This window comes from Macaca mulatta, chromosome 1, assembly GCF_049350105.2.
Source record: "Macaca mulatta isolate MMU2019108-1 chromosome 1, T2T-MMU8v2.0, whole genome shotgun sequence".
Lineage (NCBI taxonomy): Eukaryota > Metazoa > Chordata > Mammalia > Primates > Cercopithecidae > Macaca > Macaca mulatta.
The window spans coordinates 116469969-116481205 of record NC_133406.1 but is presented as its reverse complement, the minus strand read 5'-3'; the positions used below and the strand labels follow the sequence as shown (position 1 = coordinate 116481205).

General features: G+C 44.5%; 1 long non-coding RNA gene across 1 annotated transcript; it reads left to right on the top strand.

The window, feature by feature from the left end:
* The first annotated feature begins 7260 nt into the window (after nt 1-7260).
* LOC144331549 (uncharacterized) lies at nt 7261-9476 on the top strand. The gene is made up of 3 exons (XR_013398825.1): nt 7261-7761; nt 8743-9040; nt 9367-9476. It is a non-coding gene; the product is annotated as an uncharacterized LOC144331549 (long non-coding RNA).
* The last annotated feature ends 1761 nt before the right edge of the window (nt 9477-11237 follow it).

Below are 11237 nucleotides of genomic sequence, written 5' to 3'. Positions count from 1 at the left end.
TGGGAAACTGTGTGAAGTAGCAAGACAGTTTTTCACGTTGCTGGGGTCCTAAGAAGCCTTGACAGTCATGCTAGAGTTTTGGGGTTTTATGAAGACAAAGGGAGCTTCTAATTTCTTTCTCCCTCTCTCTCTCTCTCTTTTTTTTTTTTTTTTTGAGACAGAGTCTCATTTTCACTCTGTTGCTCAGGCTGCAGTGCAGTGGCACCATCTCGGCTCACTGCAACTTCCGCCTCCCCGGTTTAAGGGATTCTCATGCCTTGGCCTCCCAAGTAGCTGGGATTAAAAGTGCTGGGAGGCAGAGGTTACAGTGAGCTGAGATCGTGCCACTGCACTCCAGCCTGGGCAACAGAGTGAGACTCTGTCTTAAAAAAAAAAATTGTGAGACTATAGAAATGGCTGGGTTTAATTTTTTTTTTCTTTTGAGACAGAGTCTTGCTCTGTTGCCCAGGATGGAGTGCAGTGGCCTGATCTCAGCTCACCACAACCTCCACCTCTTGGGCTCAGGTGATCCTCCCACGTCAGCCTCCCAAGTAGATGGGACCACAGGTGTGTGCCACCATGCCCAGTCAATTTTTGTGTTTTTTGTAGAGACAGGGTTTCACCATGTTGCCCAGACTGGTCTTGAACTCCTGGGCTTGAGTGATTCATCCTCCTCTGCCTCCCAAAGTGCTGGGATTACAGGCGTGAGCCACCGTGCCCAGCCAATGGCTGGGTTTAAAACACATACCATTAGCACCCTCTGATGGGCCAAACTGAGAATATCAGGAACACAATCAAGCCCTGTCCTGTCCTTGTCTCCTTTGCAGTCAGGGCTGTCCTTACATGTAGCTTAAGGAAAGTAGCCAAGTAATCAGAATAGTGCAGGGTTAAAGGTAAATTTCAAAAAGATAAAATCATAACTCATAAAAATAAGGGAACTAAGAGGGCCAGGTACGGTGGCTCATGCTTGTAATCCTAGCACTTTGGGAGGCTGAGGAGGGCGGATAACCTGAGGTCAGGAGTTCAAGACCAGCCTGGCCAATGTGGCAGAACCCCATCTCTAATAAAAATTCAAAAATTAGTTGGGCATGATGGAGGGCACCTGTAATCCCAGCTACAGGAGGCTGAGGCAGGAGAATTGCTTGAACCTGGGAGGCGGAGGTTGCGGTGAGCCGAGATCATGCCATTGCACTCCAGCCTGGGGGACAGAGCGAGATTGTATCTCATAAAGCAAACCCCGCCCCCCAAACCCCCCCCAAAAAAAAACAAAAAAAAGGAAACTAGTAAGATGTGAAACTGGTCTCAAAAAAGAATCAGAAGACTTACATATTTATTCAATTAGGGATGTTGAAATGAATTTGCTAATAGATGTACGATTGGTCAATATCCACAGGACATAAAATGTAATGTTTGGAATAAACTCTTTCACAGGGTGAAAATAAATTGTATCTGACTTGACAAAACTCATTTGTGTCTCTCTGTATAAGAATTCCTTGCACTGCCAAAAGTTTTGTCTATTTACACAGTAATATAGTTCAAAGACAATGACAGGCATAGATTAGATAATTTCAAAGACTCCTCTAGACAGTGCTCAAGAATGTTTTTGTCTGGCCGGGCACGGTGGCTCAAGCCTGTAATCCCAGCACTTTGGGAGACCGGCGGATCACGAGGTCAGGAGATCGAGACCATCCTGGCTAACCCAGTGAAACCCCGTCTCTACTAAAAAATACAAAAAACTAGCCGGGCGAGGCGGCGGGCGCCTGTAGTCCCAGCTACTCGGGAGGCTGAGGCAGGAGAATGGCGTGAACCCGGGAGGCGGAGCTTGCAGTGAGCTGAGATCCGGCCACTGCACTCCAGCCTGGGCGACAGACTGAGACTCCGTCTCAAAAAAAAAAAAAAAAAAAAGAATGTTTTTGTCCATTTCAAAGTCTTTTATGGTTTTTCTCCTGAGAACAGAAAAGCCTCTCTTCTCATAAATATCTCACCCCTACCTACCTTCCATTGTATTAAAGTTCCTGACTAAAATGCTAGTATATACCCAAAAGATACCAGACCAACATTCTCAGCTGCCATTTTACATTTAGATTAAGTAATCAGATCAGCTTTAATTAATAGCTACACTGACATACTGGCCCAGGGAAGGCCCTAGAGAAAATCATAGAAAGAGTAGAGTCTAACTAACATCTATCATGTGTCCGCCACTGTAATAGCAGTTTATTCCTTGTTATTGTATTTAAACAGTGGCTGGGCACATTGGCTCAAGCCTGTAATCCAAGCACTTTGGGAGGCCGAGGCTGGTGGATCACCTGAGGTCAGGAGTTTGAGATCAGTCTGGCCAAAGTGGTGAAACCCCATTTCTACTGAAAGTAACAAAAATTAGCTGGGCATGGTGGTGCATGCCCGTAATCCCAGCTACTTGGGAGGCTGAGGCAGCAGAATCACTTGAACCCGGGAGGCAGAGGTTGCAGTGAGCCGAGATTGCAACACTGCACTCCAGCCTGGGCAACAGAGCAGACTCTGTCTCAAAAGAAAAAAAAAAATTATTCAGCTAAAGAAGGGCAACTATTAACCTCCCAAAATATATCACTAATGAAATTTAATGTGTCACCTAAAGAGGGAGAGTTGGAGCAGAGGGCTTTCCGCCTTAAAATCATGTTAAATGGGGAGGGATTAGAGGGGCAATGTGGGAGTTGAGGGGGGAGTGAGGTGGAGAAGGCTAGCTTAACAAGAGTGTCACGGTTAGGTTTCTCTGGCAGCCAATTAGGTAGTATGATTATCTCTCTTCATATTTTTGTTGTTGCTGTTTGTTTTAGAGACAGAGTCTCACTGTGTCACCCAGGCTGGAGTGCAGTGGTGTGATCATGGCTCACTGGAGCCTTGAACTCCCGGGCTCAAGCGGTCCTCTCGCCTCAGCCTCCCAAGCAGCTGGGACTACAGACGTGTGCCAACCCATCTGTCTGATTATTTTTATTTTTAATAGAGACAGGGTTTCACTATGTTGCCCTGACTGGTCTCAAACTCCTGAGTTCAAGCAATCTTTCTGCTTTGGCTTCCCAAAGTGTTGGGAGTACAGGAGTGAGCCACTGCTGCCTCTCTTCAGATTTCTACTTTCTCTCCCTCCCCTCCTCATTCCCTCTCCCTTCCTCCTTTCCTTTTTTTTTCCTCCCTTCTTCTCTTCCTTTTACTTCTTTTTAGATTGCCTAGACCTCTCCTTCCCAGTTTCTTTTCCTTTTTCTTTCAAGCTTCTAAGAAGCACTTTTCCTCAAATGTTTCCCAATTTAAGCCTTTTCCATTTGTCTGCAAAAACTCTGTTAAAATAAAATTAGTCAATATTGTTAGAATCCGGAGAGCAGTTACCCTTGAAGGTAGTGATTGGAAGGGAGCCCAAGGAGGGTTTCTGAGGTGCTGGTAAAGTTGTTTCTTCATCCTGGTGCTGGTCATATGGGTGTGTTCAGTGTATGAAAATTAAGCTACACATTTATGTGAACTTTTCTGTATGTATATTTCAATAAAAGACTTAAGTGAAACCAAAACAATACAAAACAAAACATCCCTCTGTTTAAATTTCACCTCCTTCAGGGGAGTGGATAATAAAAGGAAGTATAAAGAATTGTAGAAAACGATCTTTATATATTTGCCTAGAATCACCAACCCCTACTCGTTTTCCAAGGACTAATGACTCTAGTTTTGGCTTATTGGCAAGGAGCAGAAGCAGTGGGAATGGAAGAGCACAGAAGGATGGGGGATATTAAGAAAGACAGACAGCTTTGGGAGGCTGAGGCGGGCAGATCACCTGAGGTCAGGAGTTTGAGACCAGTCTGGCCAACATGGTGAAACCCTGTCTCTACTAAAAATACAAAAAATTAGCTGGGCGTGGTGGCAGGCGCCTGTAGTCCCAGCTACTTGGGAGGCTGAGGCAGGAGAACGGCGTGAACCTATGAGGCGGAGGTTGCAGTGAGCCGAGATCGCGCGCGTATCAAAAAAAAAGAAAAGAAAAGATTGACAGAACTAGCTCAGTTGGATATAAGAAGGGAGTGGCTGGGTGGGTGGCTCATGCCTATAATCCCTGTACTTTGGGAGTCCAAGGCAGGAGAATCATGTGAGCCCAGAAGTTTGAGACCTGTCTGAGCAACACAAGACCCCATCTCTACAATAAAAAATAAAATAATTAGCCAGGCATGGTGGTGCAGGCCTGTGGACCAGCTACTTGGGAGGCTGAGGTGGGAGGATTGCTTGAGCCGGGAGGTGGAGTTGTGATCACACCACTGTACTGTAGCCTGCTTGGAGACAAAGTGAGACGGTGTCTAAAAAAAAAAAAAAAAAAAAAAAATCTGGGCATAATGGCTCCTCATGCCTATAATCCCAGCAGTTTGGGAGGCCAAGACAGGAGGGTTGCTTGAGTCCAGGAGTTTGAAACCAGCCTGGGCAACATGGCAAGACCCCGTCTCTAAAAAAAAAAAAAAAGAAAGAAAGAAAGAAAATTAGCCAGGTGTGGTGGCACATTTCTGTGGTCCTAACTACTTGGGAGGCTGAAGTGGGAGGATGGCTTGAGCCTAAGAGGTCAAGGCTGCAGTGAGCCATGATCACCCATGATCACACCACTGCACTCCAGCCTAGGTAACAGAGCAAGACCCTGCCTCAAAAAAAAAAAAAAAAAAAAAAAGGTTAAGAAAGTGATTAAAAAAAGGCAGGTTATATTTATGGTAGGTGATGTAGAGAAAGAAAATGGATACTATTGGTTGAATGCAGGTTTAGGCAATTATGGTGAAAATACATTATGAATGTGTTTAGAGATTAGTTGAAATATCTAAAAGAGGAATAATTCTTTTGGGAAGTACTTTCTGATCAAGCTGTTTCTAATTCCAAGCTCTGCTTAAGAATAATGTGTAAAAACTATGATTGCTAAAGGAATGAGTGATTTAAATGATACATTTATCCTTTTTTTTTTTTTTTTTTCTTTTTTCTTTTTTTTTTTGAGACGGAGTCTGCTCTGTCGCCCAGGCTGGAGTGCAGTGGCGCGATCTCGGCTCACTGCAAGCTCCGCCCCCCGGGTTCACGCCATTCTCCTGCCTCAGCCTCCCGAGTAGCTGGGACTACAGGCGCCCGCCACCACGCCCTGCTAATTTTTTGTATTTTTTTTTTAGTAGAGACGGGGTTTCACTGGGTTAGCCAGGATGGTCTCGATCTCCTGACCTTGTGATCCGCCCGCCTCGGCCTCCCAAAGTGCTGGGATTACAGGCTTGAGCCACCGCGCCCGGCACATTTATCCTTTTTTTTTGAGACTGAGTTTCATTCTTGTTGCCCTGGCTGGAGTGCAATGATGCGATCTCAGCTCACTGCAACCTCCCCCTCCCAGGTTCAAGTGATTCTCCTGCCTCAGCCTCCCGAGTAGCTGGGATTGCAGGTGCACGCCACCATGCCTGGCTAATTTTTGTCTTTTTAGTAGAGACAGGATTTCACCATGTTGGCCAAGTTGGTCTTGAACTCCTGACCTCAGGTGATCCACCCATCTGGGCCTCCCAAAGGTCTGGGATTACACGCATGAGCCACTGTGCCCAGCCCATTTATCCTTGATATAGCTAAATTACTGAGCATTAGGAAGGGTGGAACTTTCAGAGTAAAGCCAATAAAGTATGAGTGAGGTTTCACAAAAACTAGCACAATGTCTGGGGCCCAGATTATTCTATTTGTGACTGGGCAGGAAGAGGTATATGTATATATATATATATAAAAAAAATAAATTTTTGTATTTTTAGTAGAGACGGGGTTTCACCATGTTGGCCAGGCTGGTCTTGAATTCCTGACCTTAAGTGATCCATCCGCCTCCCAAAGTGCTGGGATTACAGGTGTCAGCCACCACGCTGGGCCATAGATCAGGTGATTGGGGAAGACCTGAGGTATCTGAGCAGAAATCTAGGTGGGGAGTGAGCCAAATAGTTATCTTGAGGGAAACTATTTCAGGCAGAGGGAACAGCAAATTCAAAGTTCCTAAAGCGAAAACATATTTTTGGTGTATTTGAGAAACAGCAAGAAGGTCAATGTGGCTAAGAGCCAGAATAAGAGAAGAGATGCAGGCAGGGATGAGATTGTTCTTGGCTTCTTAGGTCACGGTAAGACGTTGGATTTTATTTTTTGTGTAATGGGCACCCATCAGATGGTGTTGAACAGGGGAGTGACACAAAATGATTTAGGTATTAAATTGATCCTTCCGCTGCTCCATGGGGACCAAGAGTGGAAGTAGTAGCAGGAAACCAATTAGGATTTTACAACAGTTCAGGTAAGAGATGACAGTGACTTGGACTAGGGTGTAGTAGCTATGGGGATGGTTGAAAATGGCTAGATGTGGGATCTATTTTAAAGGTACCACCAACAGCATTTGCAGACTCAAGGATGATTTCAAAGTTTTTGGTCTGAGCAACTAGGTGAATGATAACATCGTTTACTGAGATGGGGAGGCCTTAAGTAGAAGGTTTAGGAGGGAAAATACAGATTTTGCTATGGACACATTATATTCTATATAGACATAATTTAAAATAGTTACCAGGTCCATCAACTGATGGATAAACTATGGTATATCCATACATTGGAATATTATTTGTTAATAAAAATAAATGGTCAGGCACAGTGCCTTAAGCCTGTAATCCCAGCACTTCAGGAGGCTGAGTTGGGTGGAGTGCAGTGGCGCTATCTCGGCTCACTGCAACCTCTGCCTCTGCCTTAAAGCGATTCTCCTGCCTCAGCCTCCTGAGTAGCCGGGATTACAGGCGCCCACCACCATGCCCAGCTCATTTTTTAATTTTTAGTAGAGATGGGGTTTCACCATCTTGGCCAGGCTGGTCTTGAACTCCTGACCTTAGGCAATTCACCTGCCTCAGCCTCCAAAGTGCTGGGATTACAGGCGTGAGCCACTGTGCCTGACCACTATTTACTTTAAATGGATTTACTGTATGGTATGTGAATTATAATCACAATGAAACTATTCTAAAAATATATAGTTATTGAAAATATGTAATTACAAAAAGCATTATGAAGCTATCCCCCTACACACTAGAAGCTATTTTAATAAAAGATTTTAACCTACTAGAAATAAAAGAAAAATTAAGTAGTCAAGCGTGCTAATCCTTCTCTGTTAACCACAGGAAACCTGGCTATTTAGACTGTGTGTCTGTGCCAACATACCACCACCAACCTGGAACAGTATTTGCTAATAACAAGCAAAGGATTTCTGAGTAATAATAGCTTCTTGATTGTTGGACTCCCATAAAGCAGTCATTCTTAAGCTTTTCTATTTTTTTTTTTTTTGTTGGGGGGGTGGTGTGTGTAAAGTATTGCATTATGTTTATTTTAGTATATATTGCCACCAGATTTTGCAAATCTGATCTTTGAGAATCTGGTATAAACCATGATTCTTCTGTCCCCCAAATGTACTTAAGCACAAATACATACATACAATACTATACACATTTTAGGATGTACATAGATCCCCTGAAACCAACCAATGCAGCTCAGTTTCTTTTTTTTTTTTTTTTTTTTTTTGAGACGGAGTCTTGCTCTGTCGCCCAGGCTGGAGTGCAGTGGCCGGATCTCAGCTCACTGCAAGCTCCGCCTCCCGGGTTTACACCATTCTCCTGCCTCAGCCTCCCGAGTGGCTGGGACTACAGGCGCCCGCCACCTTGCCTGGCTAGTTTTTCGTATTTTTTTAGTAGAGACGGGGTTTCACCGTGTTAGCCAGGATGGTCTCGATTTCCTGACCTCGCGATCCGCCCATCTCGGCCTCCCAAAGTGCTGGGATTACAGGCTTGAGCCACCGTGCCCGGCCGCAGCTCAGTTTCTATAAAATTAAAGCAAGGTCACAGGAATTAACAGTGGCTTTTATTTATCCAGACCTGTGCTCAGCATAATCATATGCTCCTAAATATATGACTTGACATTTCCAAAGACCTGCAGTATGGCTGGTTGGGGTATAAATTGGTACAACATACTTTGTAAAGCTGGTGGCAATATATACTAAAGCTGAACATAATCCAAAACCCATAACCTTGCAATCCCTCTCCTAGGTATATATACCTGATTGAAATGCATTATTTGGGGTGGGGGTAAAGAGGGGATGGTTAATGGGTACACAAAAAGTAGAAAGAAAAGTAAGATCTAGTATTTGCTAGTACAACAGGGTGACTATATTAAAAAATAATTGTTCATTAAAAAATAACTGAAAGAGAGGCCGGGTGCCGTGGCTCATGCCTGTAATCCCAACACTTTGGGAGGCCGAGGCGGGTGGATCGCCTAAGGTCAGGAGTTCGAGACCAGCCTGATCAACACGGAGAAACCCTGCCTCTACTAAAAATACAAAATTAGCCGGGCGTGGTTATGCATGCCTGTAATCCCAGCTACTCGGGAGGCTGAAGCAGGAGAATCACTGGAACCCGAGAGGCAGAGGTTGTGGTGAGCTGAGATCGAGCCATGGCACTCCAGCCTGGGCAATAAGAGCAAAACTCCATCTCAAAAAAAAAAAAAAAGAAATGCATTCTTATGTTATACCAAAACACGTGTTCATAGCAGTTCTATTTATAGTTGCCCCAAACTAGGACAGTCAAATCTTCAAAAAGTAAAATAGTTAATTCATGGTCACAAAACATACGTATTTCATAATTTCATTTGTATAAACCTCAAAAGCAAAACCAATCTATGGTATTACAAGTCAAGATTGTGCTTACCTTTAAGGGAGAAAATAGCAACTGGGAAAAGTTATGAGGGGGATTCTAGGGTGCTGGTAATGATCTGTTTCTTGATTTGGGTGCTGGCTATCTATGTTCACTATTCATTTTTAAAAAATAGACACAGGGTCTCACTATGTTGCCTGGGCTGGTCTTAAACTCTTGACCTCAAGCAGTCCTCCCACCTCAGCCTCCCCAAGTGCTTGGATTACAGGAGTGAGCCACCATGCCCAGCTAGCCACCTCACTTAAAATAATATTACTTGGCCGGGCACAGTGGCTCACGCCTGTAATTCCAGCACTTTGGGAGGCCAAGGCAGGTTGGGATCAAGCAGCCTGGCCAACATGGTGAAACCTCATCTCTCGGCCGGGCGCGGTGGCTCAAGCCTGTAATCCCAGCACTTTGGGAGGCCGAGGCGGGCGGATCACAAGGTCAGGAGATCGAGACCACAGTGAAACCCCGTCTCTACTAAAAAATACAAAAAATTAGCCGGGCGTGGTGGCGGGCGCCTGTAGTCCCAGCTACTCAGGAGGCTGAGGCAGGAGAATGGCGTGAACCCGGGAGGCGGAGCTTACAGTGAGCCGAGATTGCGCCACTGCGCTCCAGCCTGGGCGACAGAGCGAGACTCCGTCTCAAAAAAAAAAAAAAAAAAAAAAAAAAAAAAAAAAAAAAGAAACCTCATCTCTCCTAAAAATACAAAATTAGGGGCCGGGCACAGTGGCTCATGTCTGTAATCCCAGCACTTTGGGAGGCCGAGGCAGGTGGATCACTAGGTCAGGAGATCGAGACCATACTGACTAACATGGTGAAACCCTATCTCTACTAAAAATACAATTAGCCGGGCGAGGTGGTGGGCGCCTGTAGTCCCAGCTACTCGGGAGGCTGAGGCAGGAGAATGGCGTGAACCTGGAAGGCGGAGCTTGCAGTGAGCCCAGATGGCGCCACTACACTCCAGCCTGGGCAACAGAGCGAGACTCCGTCTCAAAAACAAAACAAAACAAAACAAACAAAAAACCAAAAAAAATTAGGCCAGGCACAGTGGCTCATGCCTGTAATGCCAGCTACTCGGGAGTCTGAGGCAGGAGAATCGCTTGAACTTGGGAGGCAGAGGTTACGGTGACCTGAGATCATGCTGTTGCACTCCTGCCTGGGCAACAAGAGCAAAACTCATCTCAGGAAAAAAAAAAAAAAAAGCTGGGTGTAGTGGTGTAGGCCTGTAATCCCAGTTACTCAGGAGGCTGAGGCAGGAGAATCACTTGAACCTGGGAGGCGGAGGTTGCAGAGTCAAGATCGTGCCACTGCACTCCAGCCTGGGCGATTGAGTGAGACTCCATCTCAAAAAAAAAAAAAAAGAAAAAAGAAAAAAGAAAAAAGTATTTTATTACTTTTTGAGCATTTAAAAAGTATTTTTTGGCCAGACACTGTGGTTCACGCCTGTAATCCCAGTATTGTGGGAGGCCCAGGCGGGTGGATCACTTGAAGCCAGGAGTTCGAGAGCCTCCAGCCTGGCCAACATGGTGAAACTCCATCTTTACTAAAAATACAAAAATTAGTTGGACCTTGTGGTGCATTCCTGTAATCCCAGCTATTTGAGAGGCTGAGGCAGGAGCATGACTTGAATCCAGAAGGCAGAGGTTGCAGTGAGCCAAGATGGTGTCACTGCACACCAGCCTGGGTGACAGGAGACTCTGTTTCAAAAAAAAAAAGAAGAAAATTTGTTCGGTATTTTCTTCAATCAGCTTTCTCAGATTGAATGTTCAGCCTTTTAAATATTCATAATGTTCCTGAGAATCCATTTGGCTATTCTGTTATCTTCACCCTTCTCCACTCTTCCCCTCCTTAATTAGACCCATTTCTTCCCTACTCCCCAAAAGAAAAAATATCTACTTTGGATTAATATAAATCAGTTTAATCTAACTTATTCAAGAGATTTTGGGCCTCTACTTGGGGGTTCAAGAGAAGGTGAGGTGATAGAACTAGGGGGAAAAGAATTATTATTAAGGCTAACTTACAAATATTTTGAGGTATTTTAAGGGTTTAAATATCCATAAATCTTTGAAGAAGTCTCACTTTCAGATAAGGAGGAAACATTTCAATATCTGAAATACAAGAAAAACTTAGGCTTAAAATTTTTCTCGTTAAATCAGGAAAATGATGTACATTTATTGGACTGACTTTCTTCTTGTGGCAGAAACATGGATTCAGTTAAGAAGCCCTTCTGAAGGAGAAGGCCCTGGATTCCCAGGTAAGCTTCTGAAGTAAATTCAGATAAAATCTACTATCATACGTTGGGAGGTTGAATTAGATTAAGAAAAACAAAGTGGTAGCCAGATTATTTATATTCTGGGGAAAATTTCTACACAAAAAATGTCTGTCTTCAGAGCTCTTAGGGAGTATTTAATTTTTCCCCTCTGGTTGAATTTACTTTTTTACAATTTGGAATTCAAAAGAAAGGCCGGGCGCGGTGGCTCAAGCCTGTAGTCCCAGCACTTTGGGAGGCCGAGACGGGCGGATCACGAGGTCAGGAGATTGAGACCATCCTGG